Source organism: Lepisosteus oculatus, chromosome 15 (assembly GCF_040954835.1).
Source record: "Lepisosteus oculatus isolate fLepOcu1 chromosome 15, fLepOcu1.hap2, whole genome shotgun sequence".
Lineage (NCBI taxonomy): Eukaryota > Metazoa > Chordata > Actinopteri > Semionotiformes > Lepisosteidae > Lepisosteus > Lepisosteus oculatus.
The window spans coordinates 4,948,140-4,954,782 of NC_090710.1; positions in this window are offsets into that span (position 1 = coordinate 4,948,140).

Below are 6,643 nucleotides of genomic sequence, written 5' to 3' on the forward strand. Positions count from 1 at the left end.
GGCAGTGGGCCTGTTACAAAGATCCATTCATTTTGTAACTGCATCATCCGGGATAGGCTCCCGGATTGTACAAGGTTGCTGGGGGGCCAGAGCCTTATCCCAGAAAGTGATGGTGTAAGGCAGAGTACACCCTAAATGGGACACCAGTCCCTAACAGCTGTTAAAACCAAGCCATACTAATACCCAAGAAGCCAATGATGGTTACCATTAAGGGCCATCAATGACACAAGCACTGAAACTGGAGAAAAGTATAGAAAATTGTGCAAATGTTTTCATCAAATAAGTTAAATACATAATAAAACAAGCTATGATAATTTATAACAAAGCCTGGATGAACTCAAAAGCAGCCAAAGTGAATAATCTGCTACTTATCACAATACAGTGGGTATATAAAGTGCAACATCCAAAAAAAGAAAGCAAAACTTCTGAAAAAAAGTGGAATAACTGGGTTGGATAAGAGAACACCCCCCTAAGTTAATACTTGGTGGTTTGCTTGAATTACAGCCTTGAGTCTGTTTGGATACATCTCTACCAACTTGGTACACCTAGAGGGAGGAATATTTGCCCATTCCTCCTTACAGACTGTTCAAGCTCAGCCAAACTGCGTGGTGACTGTTGATGGACTGTATATTTGCCCTATTTAAACATAGAAAGACTGCAAACCACACTTCCCCAATAGCAGATTCCATAAAAGCAATTGGAAAAAAACAGTGAGTTAAAAATATAAAGTTACCAAGAACAAGGAAAATTAACTCCATGCTGAAAATTAGAAGGAGCATTTCTAATGTCTTGCCTTCTTCAGGTGTTACCTTAAACTTTACTTGCTCCTTTGCAGCCAACACACTGACGCAGCTCCTCACTTAAACCGCTGTAAAGTTATGAAGTTACATTTGCAATTACCCAGGAGCAACTGCAGACTCCAATGCAGGGAACAGCTGTGGCAGCAATATTTCATCCATGGTGGACCTACAAATTCTCAGAGCGGGCTACCAGGACCAACATGAAATGAAAGAGGGAGTTCAGCACTCAACGCTACTGCTCTTATTTTATAAAAAATTGTCATTTTGAAATAAAACAATTAAACAATTAGTTTTCTTTCATAATATTTTAACCATGAGGTCAGATTAAGATAAAATAGGTTTCTGAAAAAGTTAATACCTTGGTATGGTATAACCAATTTTCAATTATACTGCGGAATGATGACCTCTCTGAGACATAACTGAAACATCCTTTTTATGGACAGTGAAAATATCTAGACCTGCCAGCAGGAATTTTCAGCACTTTTTCCAACGCTTTATGCTCCATTGGCATACAAAACTGTAAGGAAGCAATGTGACAGTAATGCAGTATGGTTGCTATTGAGCGGATATGAATACAACATTTTTGAGTCCATACAAGCATGAAAAAAAAATGTCCAATGAAATACATTGTTATGAAATACAAGGCTTTTATAAAAAGCATGATATATTGCAATGAACAATGTAGAAAAATGATTTGTGCCATCAGTAGCAATTACTTGATTCAGTGGTATTTCTGATTTTTTTAAGTGTCTGCTTAATGCCAAATAAACCAATTTATCCATTACAAAAAGACAAAACAAACTTTTATTGTCTGAAACCATTTCATGTGTTTAATGCAATTTATCAATAACAACTGGAGGCAGCACAAGCTTGTCTAAATAATTGTGATTATAATAATCAATATCATACTAACTTATTAATATGGGTGTTCTAATCAGGGAAATTGGAAATGCACAGTACAAATGCAATGTTTCCATTATATTGTTGCCACATTTATACCTACAATGTTTGGAATTGTGTTTCAAAAGTAACATTTTGAATTTAATACAATATTGTGCTTAATTAAAGCATAGTCACTTTTTTAAGGAACATACTGTACTGTATGTTTTGACTGACATGCTAAAATTTCAAGTATCTGTCTTCATTTACACATGGATAGTTGTATTATATTGCAATTGTATACACCTCAGAACAGTAAATACTACATAATACACAATTTAGAATTGAAGACATCTTTCTGTATTGCAAACATCCCAAGAAATGTAAAAAATTAGTGGTTACTGTAACACATACCATGCATAAACTGGCTGTACCGTATAAATGGTCTCTAGTAAAAGTAAAGACAAGTGCTGTTTTATACTGTCAAAACTGAAGATAATCCAGCCGTTTCTTGCTGTACTAAAACAGAGTAAACATTTCATCCCATGTGACAGAACACTATTTCATGACCATATTTTCGTTATGTAAAAGCCAAAAACAAGAGGCCACCGACACAGTGCTGGATTTTAAAATGTGTGATTTGTGGGTGAGGGAGGGAAGTTGAAGAACTGATTTAATCCAAAATTTAGTCAAATGTGGAAAATTGTCAACTGAAATAACAGCACGAGTTTATTTAATATGATGACAGCTTTGAGCACATTCATAAGTTTTTCAAACAACTCACGCCTGGTTATACATCAGTGTATAATTCACAAATACACTGTGAATGCAATGCTTTAAACACATTTTAGTTAAAAGGTTAACACTGAAGCACAAGACAGATAAAAACAAAACTGTTTATAGCTTAGATTCGTATTTATTCATTCACTTCACAGGTAATATCTTAATTCTACCCTTAATAGAAAATATAACCATATGCAATGGAACTCAGAAAATATATTCCTTTGTTTAGCAATACGTGGATTAGTTTAACAGTGACATTGCTATGTAGATTACAATCCTGGTACACTCTATTTACAATTTTCCAATCTTTAATCTATTTCTTTAATAATTCAGTTGCTATCCCAACACACAATAATTATTTACTGGAACCTTTAAGATAAACCAGAAAATATAAAAAAGCAGTTTCACATTGAGCTTTTATCCCAAGCATTAAAAAATCAAAGACAAGCATCACTATGCACAACTGTCAACACAACTGTAGCCGAATTTTATTTTTATTACAGATTTGAGGAGGTGGAGAGTAATGGAGACTGATGAGACCGTGATGACCGAAACTCTAAGAGTGAAGGAAAAGCATCTCACTGGCTGCAACGGAAACGAGGTGTTTTTCCAAGACGGCCTGCCAGTCAATCAGTTCTGTGTTCGTTGGTTCCGAGCGCCATGTGAAAAGCCGTCATCCCCTGCGCCTGGGCTGTCTCTGTCATCTCCCGTGCTGGCCGGGGGTCTCGCTGTCGGAGGAGTCGCTGTCGCTGCTGCTGGGCTTGACGCTGGGCTGCGGTTTGCACAGGGGGCTCGTGGCACTTGGGGTGCTGAAGGTGCTCCACGTGTCGGGGCTGCTGGGCTGACTTAACGCTCTGCTGTGATAGCCCGGAGAAGGAACTATGCCAGAAAAAGCAGATTGGAAGGCCATTTCATTTTTAATACGACTTGGACACCACAAGTTGTTTAGCGGTAATGTCTGTGTCTAGTGTCTTGCACGCGTATTCTCCCCCTGCCAATGAATACGTGCATTGAATTCCCGTTTTGTTGAACTAAAAAATAATAAAGATATTTTTTTAACCGAGTATTTTTACTTAAAACGTCAGCGCTGAAATTGAACACTTTTATTGGGTGAAAGAGTTGGCAAGCACTGCAAAAAAAAATTGAAATCAATATTAAAATATGCACATATCATTAGTATTCTCTCCCCTGAGTCAACTAAATCAATAATCTGGGGAAGCACCTCTGGTGTCAATTAGAGCTTCAAGTTCTTTTGTGGGTGTTTTGTAACTTTACACAATGGAATGCTGTAATTTTCCCTCCTTCCCCTTGGCTAATTGGCTTAACCTCTATCACGTTGGGAATTGTTGAGGGTCAGACATTTTCACGTTTTGCCCCATATTTTCTATCGGATTAAATCAGGATTTTGACTGGAGTGTAGCTCTGGCCTTGTGTTTTGGGACAATGTTCTCCCTGAAGGTGAATTTTCATCCCATTTTTAGGTCTTGAGCAGACTGAAGTGTGTTTTTCAGATTCAGTCATTGAATTTTTTATATCCTTCTCCTGATTTGTGTCTTTCTCTTCCCTATTTACTGAAGTGTTTTGAAAGCTTTTCAGTCTTCATAGTTGAATATTTGTTTGAAAAGTTCTACCTGACTGAGAACATTACAGTTCACCTAAATTAATTTCTGCATACAGTATCATAACATAGGGGTGCACACTTGTACAATCAACATAATTTAGTATTGGATTTTTCCCTGGAGTTCACCTATAAGTGTTCGGATAGAACTTTAAAGTTCTGATTGCAATATTCACTTTAAAAAAAATGGGGCATCTTCAGAAGAGGTGAACACTTTTGCAAGGCACCATACGTTTAAATAAATGTTTAAGTGTTTTCTTATAAGGAATTCATTCAGGCTTTTAGAATACTAACACTCAACTGGTGTGGTTTTAATGCACATCCTAAAATATGATTCTTCTCACAAACTGCAGACAGCAGACAAGCATATTAGAGAAAGTTTGAGACTTATTACAAGACATTATTTTACACATTTTTACATTTAAACATTCTAAACTACGGAATATGTCCATCTAGGAATAGTTTTCACATCTCAGTCTAAATGTTTATGATACATTCCACATTAGTCTTAATTTTGATTTATTAGAGGTTAAACATTTTAGAACTACCAACGCAGAAGGAAACTACAGTTTATTTCTCTTAAAACGCTTTTTAATTTTCCATAGTGCAAGTGAGAATAAGCAAAATGAAATTCAATGCAAGTGTAACTATTAGATCGCAGTATTTTGCACTGAATTCTGGAAACACTCTGACAGAAAAATACTTTATCAGGCAAAGAGGGCTTCCAGTACATAGCACCAAAAACACAGTAACCAGATAAAGAGATTCTTACCTCCACGACCTTGACCAGCACTTACTAGGCTTTCACGTTACGAGACCTGCTTAAAACACTTACCGCTCAAAAAATTCTGTTTAACGTTGCTGCTTTCCAATCGCGGCCGAGGTGATGGCCTTTCAGGGGTAGAGACAGAGCTCTTGAGGCTGGAAACGAACGTGGAGCAGGTGTCAAGATCTCTCCAGACCTTGTCGTGGGTGTAGGTGGCTTTAGATTTCGAAGGAGTGCAGCCCATTGCCGTTTCTCCATCAGGGATGAAAAGCTTCAGATCGTTTAATCACCATCCACCAGCGGCTGAAACATCTGTAAGAGGACTACAGAACGTACTCCCATGGTTACTTCTGCTGCCGATTGTCCATCCTCCACCATCCCCTCCCCCCCTCCATCTCGGCAGCCAGTCTTTGAAGTGTGGTGGAGCTTTGATGCAAGTGCTCTCCAAAGAGACATTTCAGCATCGATGTCAGACCCTGTGAAGGGCTGCCGCATGTGGCGCACACTTTAATTATACAATCTACCGCATTTTCAAGGATTTATCACAAACATTTTCAGCTACTGTACATGTGCTCCTGAGAGTGGACTCTTTTGTAAAGGGAAAGGTCCTAACTTGTATAATAACAATTCATCAACAGGACATACTGTATGACGGCAGTTTAAAGACATGGAAATGGGGTCTATAGTGCAGACATCGTAGGACTGTATGGTTTAAGCACTGCTTGAAGCCACTGCAAAAAAGAATTATAGCAAAGCAATCGCACGTCATCAAGTATGAAGCTAACAGAACAATGATAGTACCCACTTGAATAAGAAATGACCCATTATGACATACATATTCATTATTTAGGAAACTAAAGAATTATATCAATGTCTACATGGATGATCCAGTGAAGGAAAGGACTTGGTTAAGAGAGGGATTAAGACATTTTTTTCTGTATCCGATTACAACCTCGAGCAAGAAGCTTCTTCATAAAGAAGAGAAAACCTTACTGACCAACACAAAATGCATCTAGGTATTCCAATACCAATTACACTTGTAAATATCAAAGTTCCTAAAAAAACATCTGGCTATTGTACCCTATATAAGAAATAGTCTCATTTCCCCCCTCTGTCAAACTTCATTCTTTATAACAACTTAGATTTGACAGTCCCATTGGCATTAAACATCCCAGTCCATCACCCCTTAATATTCCTTTTAGTTATGGATCTTCCTTAAATGCTTTTATCGGTCAAAAATATGTATTTTTGACAAACTTCCACCTAACTAGAATCTGCTGAAAGGAAGTGAAATGCCGGTGCTGGCTGCTTCCTCTTGATACACACTTCTAGTAAAATGTTGTGGTGTGCTCAGTTGTCAAAATACACATCTTTTATCAAAACAAGGGTATAAAAACACATTATCTACAAGGTTAAAAACAAATAATTCATATCCAGGCTGCAGCATCCATGTCTTAAATGAGATGAGGACTTCGGAACCTTAAGATGACATTAACTATATGAAAGGGATGCAAATCTGATCTTTGTCTTCAATAAAAGCTTAGTCCAATATAGGGTTATGGCAAACCAAAGCCAAACCTGTTAGACAAGGACACACCAGGGGACACCAGTCCAACACAGCACAAAAACACTCACTCAAACATACATTCAGAGAAACTAATTAACATAGTCGTTCTTTGGCTGTGGGAGAAAATTTCTAGTACCTCATTCATTCACTCTTAGCTGTTGAATCAAACCCTAAAAGTTCTTTAGACACCAATAATAAGAACGTTATTTTTTTTGTGTGGAAACAAAGTC